This window comes from Cynocephalus volans, chromosome 2, assembly GCF_027409185.1.
Source record: "Cynocephalus volans isolate mCynVol1 chromosome 2, mCynVol1.pri, whole genome shotgun sequence".
Lineage (NCBI taxonomy): Eukaryota > Metazoa > Chordata > Mammalia > Dermoptera > Cynocephalidae > Cynocephalus > Cynocephalus volans.
The window spans coordinates 166068065-166082537 of record NC_084461.1 but is presented as its reverse complement, the minus strand read 5'-3'; the positions used below and the strand labels follow the sequence as shown (position 1 = coordinate 166082537).

At 43.5% G+C, this 14473-nt stretch overlaps 1 protein-coding gene across 1 annotated transcript in view; it reads left to right on the top strand.

Annotated features, from left to right (window-relative positions):
* MSRA (methionine sulfoxide reductase A) overlaps positions 1–14473 on the top strand; it is a 350738-nt gene that overhangs the window by 144135 nt on the left and 192130 nt on the right. The gene's annotated exons all lie outside the window — the stretch shown is intronic.

Genomic DNA, 14473 nt, shown 5'->3' with positions numbered 1-14473 from the left:
AAGAAAACTTAGTTCTTAGTAATTTCTGGGATCAGAGAAGCTTGTTCTATAGAATTTAGTGTGCTTTCTTTTCTCACTTTGACAGCCCAAATATCAAACTGAGTATCTGCTATCTTGTGTCCACACTGTGAGCTAACCTAACTCAGCATTTGAGTTTCTCTTTGCTAGGAGGGATTTTTTTTTTTTTTTTTTTTTCACATGGACATATGCCTTTTCCAAAGGCTGGGATTCAAGTTGTTTTGAATTGTTATCCCACAAAAGTCAGTCTAGTTGAATGATCTCTTCTCCATCATGAATTGAGCATACTCAAGAGAAAACATAAATTTAAAATGTTTTAAGCAGAATAAAGTCCAATCTCTGAATGCACACCTGTAATTCTGTGACTGAACCGAACTTCTCTGTTAAATTTGAAGCCATTTGGTGAAGAGGGCCTTCTTGATCCATGTTTCCTCACCTGCATGTCTAATGTCACCTAAACTTCCTTTGAAGTGTCCCTGCATGTGGCACTTTCTTTACCTGCCTCCCTTCCTCTCCCTCCTCTCCCACCTCCCTTCCCCTGGGGCCCTCTCAGGGAAGATCACCTCTGACCCCTGGAATTTCAACTTTTGGTCTCTACTGGTTCCTTCCTCTCATGAGGGCTTTAGGCAGATTCTATGATCTCTCCTATCCTGAATGCAAGAAGATCCCCGACCTCGAGCCTCCTCTAGCGTCCATCCCACTCTGGTCTTGATGGAGTCTACTGTAGGTGCTTTTGGTACAAACCTGCTTTGAAGCATTAAAGTGTGTTCGAACTGGCAATTAGCCTCAGAACAACCTGGTCCCTAAATTAGCACATTCAGGATAGAATGTTCCCTTAATCCCAGAGATGGAACCAGAATTAGTAATCAGTGAGAATTAACGGTTGGAGAATTATGAAACAAGGACCCGATTCTACCTGTCGGTAAGTCTTGCTCCGTATGAGCTATCAGCTTTTAAAATATACGACCAGCGACTACAAGTCATTATGCTCAGGAATTTAAATGGAGATCTTGCTTTTGTAGAAGGTATAATGGGCACAGAAACTTTCCTTCCCTAGCTAGTGTCTGTTACCATGGGATAGCAAATGTCATGTTAGTGTTCGAAGGGTTCGTTAGATGATTTATTTTATTTTATTTTTTTTAGTCTCTCAAATTTGCCAACCCGCAGACATGCTAGAAACTGGGTTCACTGTCATTGGGGAAATGTAAAATGACACTGGCCTGTATTAGCAGGTTTTCCTCTGTTGTGACACTGGGGGAAGACTTCCTTCCTGAAGGGCTGACCCAGTGCCAGATGGGCTGATGACACTGTTTGACTACGGGATTGGACGTATCAGGGAATAAAGCTCTGGGGTGAGAATTTTTTTGGCCACAGGTTTGGCTTGTAGTGGCTTAGTGAAAATCCTGACCCAAAGCTTGCACTGTTCGGCTTTGGGCAAGCAGCTACCCCTCTGCAACCCTCAGCTTTTCAGTGAGAAGCTGGTGGGGGAGCTGTGAGGCCTCCCACCTCTGGGCTCTTGGCTTCCACCTCCTGCACGTTTGGGACCGCAGGCTCATCTGGCAGAAGACAGATGCTGGGAAGCCCACTGTGAATGGCCAACACATGTAGTTTTCACATAGATGAAGCGTGTGTATAACGAACTAACAATATACAAAGGGCAGAGTTACACAGATCGTAAAATAGAATATGTCTAGCATCTAAGAATTCTTGCTTTAGAACTGCCTTTCAGCTCTTGCAGATGTTTACATTAAGGCCCTATTTTGGTAAAGTATGTGTAAGCATTTCATATTAATGTTTTCAAAACTGTTCTCCCTTTACATCGCATGTACACCCAGCCTGTGGTGGACTGAGGAAGCGATGCTTTCTGGAGAGGGCTCCTGTCATTCTGGGTTGTTTACAGTTGCACTGAGAACGTCAGGCTAAGCACAGTGCTTGACTCTCTGCGACACAGCAGGTGTTTCCTTCTGCCAGGGCCTTGCAAGGCTGGTAGGCTTATGCGATCCTCTCTCAGAGAGGTCATACGACCTGTCCAGAGTCACTCGGCCAGCGACGTGGTGGAGCTAGAGCTGAGCCCAAGTGTACTCGACCCTGAGTCCATGTTCTTGTGACTTTCTGCAGTAGCTGAAGGAGCCCTTAGGAGGGCCTGGGAGACTCAGAAATACCTTTCAGCTGGATCCATGCACAAAAGCATGATTTCCAGCCAAGTCAATTTAGCAAATTGTTTTGCAGACTGCTCTGCATTGTCAGAGTGCCCTGAAGGACTCTTGAGATGCAGCTTTGGCCTGGAAAGTACTGTGAAGCAAAGTCTCCTACTATTACCATTTTTCCCTATTTGGTTTTAGTAGCATGTGGTAATGTGCAGGAGCATGTCTTACATCTCCTTGACTGATGGCACCTTGTGCATGTCCAAACTCATACTCCAACCTTGGATGTCTTAATGCTTCATGCCGAAATAGTACCGCCAGTTGCAGCTTCATTATCTGTTGGTTAATTGTTTGATTTTGCCTTACAGAATGCTGTCTAAATAGGAACCTTTAAATTTAATCCACTCTGGATGGATGGAGTGAGGGGTAAGGCCACATTCCAGTTTGAAAAATATGTGGGTGTTGTATCAAGCGATCAGAGAGTACATAAGCGGTTCCTTCCAAACTCTTCCTGCCATTTGGTCTTCACAGGTTATTGTTAAACGACTTCATTTTTCTCAGATTTTCTTTGTAGTCCAGTGATTCATTTTCCCTGGTTTCGTTTTTCTGCTGCCCTCTCTCCTCTGCACTCCAGCAGTGCCGGCACAGGGGACAGGCTCTGCTCCCCTGCTGGGCTGCTCCTGTCTGCGTGGTGCTCTCCTGCAGGTCAGTGGGAGCCCCGTTCTTACAAGCTGAGAAAGCGGCACTGTACACTCTGCAGTTACCTAGTGTCTTTGTTCCCGGTGGCTGAGCATGTCCTGTGGCTGTCACCCCTTTCTTCCTCACAGAGGCCCTAGGAAGTGGGCATCGTTGTGTTCTTTTCTGGGCAGAGAAACTGAGGCAGCCTGTGATTAAAGAGATATGGTGATGCAGAGGGAATGCTTTCTCAGGCATGAGAGCACCTTTTGCCAGCATGCCGTGCCTGTCTTAGAAAGGTGCTCTGCAGCTCCTGGTATCTTAATGAAGGTGACATCCCATCAGCAGCGGGCCGCTCTGCTCCAGCCCCTCTGTGAGGTGGTTGCTCAGCACAGAGCAGCTATTCATTGCATTAAGAATACTCCATAGTCAAGAAGATTGATCATTTTAAAATAAAATAAATGCTTACTAATTGAGAAGGGTGGAAAGTGGAAGACAGGGTATGCCAACCTCAATTTGGGAAGATTTTTAGTACAATTAAAAAAAATAAAATGTTTAAAATTTTAAAGTATGATTCTTGTACATAAATTTGTCATTCATACTAGGACACTTTTGTGGGTGATGAGTTGTGGTCCTGGAGGGTTCAGGCAGCTGGGATACAACGTCCCCCCGTAATGAGTGTGGAATGTGAAATGTTGCACCAAGAATAACAAGTACACATCGAGTCAAGTAGGGATTGAAGAGCAGTGAACCGGGACATACAAGACAGAATAAACAAACAACTGCAGTGCCACAGATGTGCACTCATGTAACAGCATCTGCACCACGAGTTACGGTAACTCTGAAGATTAGACTTAACAAATACTGTTATACTCTGTCTGAATGTCTTCAAATCAGGAGTTGGTTCACATTTATAACCCTGGTTCGTGGCACTTTGGTTGAAGTGGGGGTTGATCTGATTATACACTTGGAATTTGAGTATCACTCTAACACGGGGCCATGGTGTGGGGTGATGAGCTCTTCGTCACTCCAGGTAACCAAGTGGACGGGTGATCACTCACCAACTGGACATGGGGCTGAATAGATTTTAAGTCCTTATTCTCAACCAATGAGAATTTACTTTGTTTCAGAATGTTAGAACTTAAAAAAAACTCCTTCTAAGTGAAAATTCTTTGATCCTGTCATTTAGAAACCCACACTGAGGCTGTTGGGGAGAGGTAAGATTCTGCGGTGAGAAACCGTGTTCAAAAGTTGACATCAGGCAACAACCGCCAGGGTATCTCGGCAAATTCTTTGGGTTGTCGTGGGTTTTTAGGCTCCCAACAGCTTGACAGTAATGGCTCTGTGACATCAAACTACGGGGAAACGTGTTCTATGTCACATTCTCTCAGGGCTCTTCAAACAAGGGGCAGCAAAGGCTAGTCCAGGACATGGGAAAGGCGTGCCGATGGTCCTGGCACACATCCCTGCCCATGGCCAGGGTGCCAGGTGCTGGATGGAACTCTCCTGGAATAGCTGTGTGGAAGGACTGACCCCAAGCAGGGGCCAGTGGCTTCCAGAGCCCACCCTGGGCCTGCACCTTCAGCACCTCGGAGAACAAGATCAGCAAGACAGTCTTCCCCTAACTTGAACTGGGGGTGACTTTTGAAACAACCCCGTTATTTGCCCAGCAGCCAAGGAAACGGCACCGGAGGCAGCAGGCAGTGTGTCAGACTTCAGGGGAAAATGTGTCAGGGTCACTGGGCGCACCCAATGCTCATTGGCAAATAATCGAGTCCCCGTGAGGCGCTGAACCTTGACTGGAAACCACTGTGCCTGTTCTGTGCGCCCAGTAGCACCAGTCACTCATTCCAATAGAAAGGCCAGAAAGAACGGCTTTGACACATGTGTATAATTAACCAAACAGTCCAAATTCAAAAGACTGTTAGAACAGCAGGCTGCTGACTGATGGGACTTCTCCAGTGCCAAGCACTAGGGACACGGGGATAGGCCTTCCTCCCAGGGAAGCACGCTTAAGGGACAGGAATTGGTCATCGGAGACATACGTCAAGACACATTTTGTTTTATGTATCTTTATCACGTGTGTGATGATCTCAACTTTCATTTTCTCCTTGGGTGTGGAGAGGTCAGATAATATGAGATCGTATGAGTACAGTTCATGGAAAGATTCATATTATCTTTTAATTCTATTTTGCCACAATGTTTTTAAAGTACCCTCGTGTAGAAAAAAGGGGGAGAGACCTTTGAAAGCCTGTGTTGAAAATCCCTTTTGGTTTGAATGACCCTGCCTGGGATGCTCCAGGAAAGAGCAAGTGTTGGGGCAGGGGGGACAGCGGGGACGGGGTCCAGGAAGGTGGAGTGCAGTGTGGACGTTCTGTGCTTGGAGGATGGAACTGACCCATTACAGACAGGAGTACATCACATGAAGTTTAATAAAGTCACACTCAGTGACTTAGAGATCACCTGTCCATCAACCTCAGCCAGTTGAGAGGCCAGTCAGAGCCAGAAAGCAAGCCTTCCTGCACAGGAGCTATGGAGACCGCAAGAACTTGGAGTTCCCAGAGGTCCTCGGAGCTGGGTAAACCTCAGCATGTGACTCTAGACACTCTAGAAGTTTCTCATACCTTCTCAGCCCCGTTCCTCATCTGTAAAATGAGGGGAAGCCTCTGCCTTATGGGGTTGTTGTCAGAATGCCATGAGGCAGTCCCTTGGGGCACCCGCAGAGGGGTGACAGGAGTGTGCTGTGAGACCGCAGCAGCGCTGCTCCCTGGCCCAGCCGGGAGGTGCTCCTCAGTGGCCACCAGGCCCCCTGGCCAGGGTGAGTTGTGATCAGAGTGATCCCAACAGCAGTCACTCCCATCGATTTCGTCACCTCCTCCTCATCACAGCAGACAAGTCCTCTAACGCAGGGATATGGAAGGATGACAGACAGCTCAGTGGTGAGCTGATCTAACATTGCTGCCACTGTTACTAAACTTCCTGTTAAACCTGCTCTCGCCACTGGTCCAAATCAGACTGGTTGCTTCCTTCCATATCAGTACAGAGCTCTCAGAAAATACTGTAATTTGTCTTTTGGCCTCAACTATAAAGTTGATCAGTTGGGGCTAATCTTTTCACTGTTATCATTAGTGTAGAGTGACTACCACTTGACCGGCCTTTCTTTTTTTTTTTTAATTTTTGAATATGAGAAAAAGACACATTTATCTTATTTACTTAATGTATTTTACAAATGTGGCAGGAATTTCTTAAATTTCTACAGAGAAAATACACTCCATAGGATGTTCAAGGGAAACAATTACATTTCTACTGCAGAAGTTGATTTAATTTTTTTGAGAAGAGAAACATGGACATGGAGAACAATAAGACCTAAAAAAGTTACTCATTATTCAAGTTAACCCAACTAGCATTTTAAAGAGAAACACTGAGCAATCACGGATCCAATGCAGATAATATAAAACATAGTGCTCTTTCTCTTGCTCTCTCTCTCTCCCCATTTGTTATACAATGGATTAAAGGAAAATTAAAATATATACAAGACACCAGCAAAGTAGCATACATCAGAATTAGGTAAATATTAGAACAAAGAAAAAAAGTGAAATGAAATACCCTAAGAGTGCGTGCCATAATCCTGTGCAATTTACAAAAGTTGGCCACTAGTTTGGCTCCATGTTTCCTAGCAGCAACGTGAAGAAATGAGCCAGTTGGTTGTATGATTGATTTCATTCTTTTCATCATGGTAAGACGTACATAATATCAAATTTACCATTTTAACCATTTTGAAGCATACAAGTACTCTGCACTGTTGTGCAACCATCACTACCATCCATCTCCAGAGTTTTTTATCTCCCCAAACTGAAGCTCTGTACCTATTAAACATGGACCCTCCATTCCCTACTCCCCCCGACCCTGGCACCACCATTCTACTTTCTGTCTCTGTGAATTTGGCTACTCTAGGGACCTTCTATAGGTGAATCATTCAATATTTACCCTTTTATGATTGGCTTATTTTACTTAGCATAATGTCTTTAAGGTTCTTCCATGTTGTGGCGTGTGTCAGAATTCCCTTCCTTTTTAAGGCTGAGTAGTATTCCATTGTGTGCACGGACCACTTTCTGTTTACCCATTTATCTGTCCTTAGGCATCTGGGCTGCTTCTGCCTTTTGGCTGTTGTGTATAATGCCACTGTGCACACGAGTGTACAAGTACCTCTTCAACCCTTGCTTTCACTTTTGTTGGTGAATAGATCCAGAAGCGGAATTGCAGGAGCGTGTGATAATTCTACATTTAATGTTTTGAGACACGCTGTACCATCTCCCACAACGGCTGCATGTCTACACTTCCCCCAGCAAAGCGTGAGGATTTCAGTTTCACCACGTCCTTACCAACATCTGTTATTATCATTATTTTTAATAATAATCATGCTAATGGATGTGAAGTCGTGATTGCTTTCAGTTTTACTTGATGATATTGAAAACATGCATGGTTGGGGGAATCATGAAAATTCCTGATTCTAGAACCAGGAGGAAATTTCTTTCAAGGATACTGATGAGGAGGACACTTGTAATGGAAGGAAATCCCCATCCCCGCTGCCAGCATCCTGCAACTGTTTCATGGGCTGTTTGTCACTCTGCTTTTCTCTGAGGGCTCATGACACCTTTCCAGGGAGAATTCGGTCCACACACCCCGCAGGGGCCAGTGTACTTTTCCTGGGGGCTCTGGCCTGACCCAGAAATTAGCTGCGTTGCATCTGAAACAGTTGATGGACTGGATATCTTTTAGGGAATTTTCTATCAATATTATTTCTCTTAGCTGAGTTATAAAATATATTTGTTTTCTCCTTCATTGTGAAAAATTTCAAACACATGGAAAAATAGAGACTAGTGCAGGGGGGCCTTGCTCCCTCAGCTTGCACGGGTCTCAGTTACGGCCAAATGCATCTTGTCTGTGTTCCCACTCGCGGCCTCTCCTCTACATCAGGTTGTTTACAAGCAAATCTCAGCTGTCATATCAATTCATCCATGGATATTTGGGTAGGTATCTCTAAAATATATCTCTAAAAGATAAGTGATTTTTTTTGTGCACTGAAAAAAAAATAGTTCCTTAATTTCATCAAATATCCAGTGAGGCCGTATTTCTGCTCTTGTCTCATAAATGCTTTTCTAGCCCATTTGAATTGGGATCCAAATAGAGTCCATACGTTGCAATTGGCTGATATAAATGTTTATCTCTTTTAACCTATAAGTTCACCTCTCCCCACCTCCCCTCTTTTCCTTGCAACTTGTTTGTTCCAGAAATTGGCTCGCTTATCATGCACTGTTTCCTTCAGTCTGGATTGAATGACCTTGCCTGTCTGTCCTCTGTATTTTCTACAACCTGGGAGTCAGAAGCCTCATCAGATGTGTATGTGGGGTGTGCGATTCACTCTGGAGCCCTTAGTGACTGGTTCTTTCTGTGTCAGTGAAGTTAGCAGCCCCTGCTGACCGTTACCTCGATCCATTATTTTATTGGAGGCCGCAAGATATTCTAATTCTAGCATCTTCCTTGATTTATGAGAATTTCCGTAAAATGATACTTCCCTTTTTCAACTATTTGGTTATAACGAGATCTGGTCTGATTAGGAAAGCAGGGTTAATGCTCAATTTTTCCTGTATCTACTGTTTTGCTCCACATGTCTGAATGTGGTTAAATGTACATTCTTGGGTCAGAAGTATATATGTGGATGGTTGTTAAGTCAAAACTTATTTAACAAGTAATGGAAACTGCTTTCATTTGACTGAAGGACCATTTTCAGTTGGGCATTTAATCAAATTATAGTAATTTATAGCCATTTGATCAAACGCTTAAAAATATAATCACAGTAGACAAAAGGCCTGCATGGATTTGTTAAGACAAAGAAGCAGACCCACAGCCAGGTGGCAGAAGGTAGTTTCTCAGGTAAAGCTGGATCCAGGGATCAGCAATCCTCTTGTCCTCACCCCAGATCTTGTGACCAGGGGATGTGCTGCTGTGTGGGGTTGAGTCCTGACCCTCAGCAGCCCAGGATTAAAAAATCAACTCCAGAGAGGGCCTGAGGGCTGGAGGAGGTCTTGCTTCTAGATGTGGGATGCTTTCAAAATATTGAAATGAGGAAAATGGCTAAGCCATCAAGAGACTGCAAAGCCTCTTCTGGAATCCTGCCCACAGTGGAGACTAACAGCTGGACCGTCTCCCCTGTGGAGAGCTTTCTCATGCTTCTGCTTAAATCGTGGATGAGTTTGAGGGTGGCAGGAGAAGTATTTATCAGAGTGCATTTTCCATACTTCCAGTTTTCACAGACAGAGTAGGTAAAACCATCCATGGTTATCACTGCCAAGCACTTTGGAACTCTAGAAGGGGAGATATTTACTGACCCACTTATTTTTCAGTCTCATACATATCTCATGTATGTATTTTTGTAAGTTGTGACAAACTCTTTTTTTGGAACGATGCTGTGTATAAGCAAAGCAAATAAAAGTAAAATAATTCCCATGAATGAAATTTATTAGGTATAGTACAATGTGCAGTTTTTTTTTTTAGGCAATCATAATCAAACAGTGCCAGTTCTATCTATTTAGGAATTACTATAAATGTTACAACTGAAACCCTAAGTAGTCGGAGTCGGTTGAAGCAACATGTTTGATCCATGCTGAGAAACAGTCATTTAGCGCGGCATACCTTAGGCCCAAATAGTATAAGCAGTGATGGAAGAATCTGTGAACTTTTCCTAAATTCTTGTGTACAGAGTCTTGGTAAAAACCTGTCATTACTGTTATTATTTGTCCATAATCACTAGGTTTTTACTCAAAAGACCTTTCGTCTTCCTGTTGGGTCATCGGTGCCCCAGGATTTAGACAGAGGATTATGGTTGATCAATACCAAGTTTCCCTGTTGAGCCCAATGGCACTGGGAGCAACCATGGTGCTTGACCAGGACAGTTTCCACATTGAGCCCATTGGTACTGGCAGCAAGCGTGGTGCTTGCAGACAGATGTCTTCCTGGAGTAGGTCTCACCATGTCTCTTTCCAGGTCTCAGCTGTGATTCCAAGACACGATAACATGGAAAGAATCAATGATAGGTCATGGTAGACCTTATCACAGACAAACTAAATAAAAAGCTATTTCAAAAATATGCTTGGCATAGATGAGTGAAAACATCCTCAGATGTGGCCTGCCAAGACAAAACTTATTTAGGAAACAGTGCTGTTTCTTTTGTGGGAAAAGAAATTTTTTTGGCCACATCTCTGGTCTCCCCTAAAAACTCCTATGCCATCCTTTGAATTCAACCATCTTTCTATGTGATGGCCCTTTTTCAGTTCCTTAAATTCCATGATTTTGTCACTGGTCAGGCAAGATGAGAACGTTTGCAGTGTAGCTGCATCTACCTTGCTTCCAACTCCACGTGTTGGCTCAGGGCTTGGTAGAAGTTCTCGTCACTGTCTTTCCCACCAGGGTTCTATTTCCCTAGTGCATGGGTGGGAAAGACAGGTGGCAGTGCCATTTGCATTGGGAAGAGTGGAAGAGTTTGTGTTTTTCCTCATCCAGGTGGCAGTGCCATTTGCATTGGGAAGAGTGGAAGAGTTTGTGTTTGCCTCATAAGGAACATTAAGGGAGGAGGGTTGGGGAGGGTCATCTGGGGAAATTTCGGGAACATAATGACACTGGCAGTGTGGAGCAAGTGAGCTATCAGGAATACATAGGAACTGCTTCCCAGCATTCCATTCCTTTGGTTGAATAACTTGTGACTGGTGGGTATGTCCTTTGGCCAGGCATCACGTTAACAGCTTTGCAGCAGAGATGTGCAGCAGGCGAGCACAGATGGACAAGTCCCAGTGGCAGTGATTCAGTGGATGTCTCTGCTTTCCCACACACACAGATGAGAGCTGGATTCCCAAGCACACAGCCTGTGCTTTGATCCTGGTGCCAACACACAGGTCTGCCATGACACATCACAGACAGCCAGGCAGTTGCACCAGCTGAGTGACAAAGAGCTTCTCAGTGGCTGTGAATGCATGGGTAATTCCACTGAAATTTTTGTTCTTGTTTTTGCTCCCTTGTGGACACTTGTGGCCACAGTGAGGAGGCTATAAAACACCACCACTGCCACCAACCAACTTTTCCATCCATGCATCAATTTCCACATTGAAAAGTATTTTCATGTATACCAGCGTACTTTAAAAAGTTTGTGGAAAATAGAATGAAAAGATAATGCAAACCTTTCCACGAACTTTTTTTTTTTTTTTTTTTTTTTTGTCTTTTTTGTGACCGGCACTCAGCCAGTGAGTGCACCGGCCATTCCTATATAGGATCCGAACCCGCGGTGGGAGCGTCGCCATACTACCAGCACCGCACTCTCTCGAGTGCGCCACGGGCTCGGCCCTCCATGAACTTTTTGAAGTTCCCTCAGTGTGTGTGTATGTAATTGCATTTGTTCTTTGCAATTAATTCTTTAAACACTTTTATTAATATTTATTTTTGTGCTTTTATTTTGAAATATAATGCACATATTTAAAAAGTTCATGGAACACAAATATTGTTTTGTAGTTAACTCAGAGATGAGAAAACTGAGACCCAGAGCGATTAACTGACTTTTTCAGGGACAGGCTACTAGTTAATGGTAGTAGAACTAGGTCTAGCACTCATATTATTTATTTACTTATTCATCAAATTTATTTTATTTGATTTATTGCAGCAGGAGACGAACAGAAAAACTGTCTCTGCTCTAGGACTGTACACTCTAGTAGAGTAGAAAATAAGATAAATAGGTAAAGCATACGGTGTGTTTGATTGTGAGAAACACCATTGACTGAAATAAAGCAGGGGAGGAGAACAGGGAATGCCAGACTGGGGCTGCAGGCTTGCAATTTAAAGTAGGGGTGGCATTGATGAAGCGGTGATTTTTAAGCAAAGATCTAAAAGAGGGGAGAGAGGTTGTCATGCAGGTATTTGTGGGAAAAGTGTCCCAGGCAGAAGGAGGGCACGGGCAAAGGCCCTGAGGCAGAGGTGGCAAGACCTGCATGCCTGGAGGAATGAGAAGGGAGGAGGAAGAGGTCAGAGAGGAAGAGGCTTCAGATCATGCAGGGCCCTGCAGGTAACTGTGGGGACTTTGACCTTTACTTTGCATGCTATAGGAAGTCTTCGGAGGATTTAGGTAGAGGAGTGACATAATATGACTTATTTTTTAAGAGAGTCACTTTGCTGTGTTGGAGATAGACTGTTTAAGATGGGAGAGGAAGCAGCAGGAATACCATTTGGGGGCTGTCGCCTCCTGGGCCTGTACTTTTGGCTTGAACACACACTGCCTTTAATTAAAAAAAAGAAAAAGAAAAGGCTTTAACTATACCCTTATGGACCTTTCTCAAATGCTGTGACTTTATCCTTTTAAAAAGTGTTTTTATCCCTCTGTTTTATTTATTTATTTATCTATTGCTTATTTATTTGTCTGTCTATCTGGTGTCTGGCTGGTACAGGGGTCCCAACCCTTGACCTTGGTGTTATAATACCACGCTCTAACTAACTGAGCTAACTGGCCAGCCCTTGTTTTAATAATTTAAATGACCATTTTAAATGACACATTAGTTTGGCTATTATAAAAAAAAAAGTCCAAAGATAACAAGTGTTGGCAAGGATTGCCACTGTTGGTAGGAATTTAAATTGGTGTAGCCATTATGTAATACAGTGTGGAGTTTCCTCAAAAAATTGAAAACAGAGCTACCATGTGATCCAGCAATCCCACTACCAGAGGGGTTGTAAAGGAATTGAAACTGGGGTCTGAAAGAGTCACCTGCACTCCCGTGTTTACTGCAACACTACTCACAGTAGCCACGAAGTGGGATCAGCTTAAGTGTCCATCGATGTGCTGTATTTACACAACGGAATACTATTCAGCCTTAAAAAAGAAGGAAATCCTGTCATTTGCAATCACATGGATGAATGTGGAGGACATTATGTTAAGTAAAATAAGCCAGGAGCAGAAAGACAAATACCACACGATCTCACTTATTACGTGGAATCTAAATAAGTCAAACTCACAGAAGCACAGAGTAGGATGGAGGTTGCCAAGGGCTGGGGAGATGTTGGTCAAAGGATACAAAATTTCAGTTAGGAGCTATAAGTCCTGGATAGCTACAGCACAGCATGGTGATGATGGCTAATAATAATATATTATACACTTGAAAATTGCTAAGAGAGTAGATTTTAAATGTTCTCATCACAAAAAAGTGATAAGTATGTGAAGTGTGAATATGTTAATTAACTTGATTCAATCATTTCACAATGTAAACATATATCAAAACATCATATATACCATCAGCATATAAATTTTAATTAGTCCATTAAAAAAATTAATAAAAACGACACGTTAGCTAAAAACAGATACAAATCCTTCGTAGAGAGTATTTAGGTATTACTCTTATAAATCGATGTTACCTGCATTTTTAGAGGGAACAGATGAGTTAAACCACTCAGAATCATGTTGAATGTGAGCATCGGATCTCACACCAGATGGGTTGTTTCAGGATACACTGAACAGTTGAGAAGCTCTTCACATTCTACTTCTGGTGTACTTGAAGCGTTAGAATGGAGCACAGGTCATGGGGATGTTGTGTTGTGATTTAAAATATGAAATCAGTGCTTAAAATAAGACTAAACTTTATCCATGAAGTAAATCAGCATTTGCATATTATCTTTTAACTCTTCCATCTCCACATACCATTGAGATGGGATGTCAGACATTTGTTGTTGGCCAGATTTGGGTTCAGTCCTAACTCAGTTGAGTTCTGAACTTGACTAAGTGTTTGAACTTCTAGCTGATAGTAATTTTACCTCTAGACAAAATATTTTAAAAATGTTCAGAGCTGTAGGAAGGGCTGGGGAGCAGCCAAATGCTGCTGTCTGGGCAGCACCTGGCGGGACCGCAATCCTTGAGAGAGGGGAGGAAAACTTGGTAAGCGCCGCATCAGCTGGTTTGTCCTCTGAGGGCACGTCCAGTTCATGGTCGCTTATACAGAAGCAGAGTGCAGGCAGGCAGTGGCTGCCTCAGCAGGCTGAAGAGACAGAGGTGGAATCTGGAGGCTGCTAGAGTAGGATGGAAATCAATGGGACACATTCTAGAAGGAAGGCGTGGTAGAAGAAGAGCCCCAGGATCTCTGCAAATCCTCTCACATGCATGGCTTCCTCTTTATCTGTGCGCGCACAGGGTGAGATAGATGCCTGGGAGACCAGCCTGAGGAAGCGGCAGCAGGAAGGCTGAGATTTCAGCAGCTGCTGGATTCTGAGAAGGTGGGAGTTCAAGCCCTGCCCAGTTGCAGAGGCTTGTAGACGCAGTAGGCTTTCTCTGAAACTCTAGGAGGGCCATGTCTTAGGAGGGACCCAGGATAAATGGCTACAGCTAAGGGCTAAGGGAAAAAGCAAAAATAAACCCAGTTATAAAATCTAAAACCAAGCTTCCCCAGGATTAGGGTGACCCACCAGTAATTTAATTGCTTGCCAGGACAAAATTCAACATTATTTAGAGGAAGAAACAAGATCCAGTCTCTGCCACATATCATCCACAGTGTTTAGTATATAATAAAAATTATCAGACATGAAGAAACAAAATGCGATTACTGATTAAAGGAAAA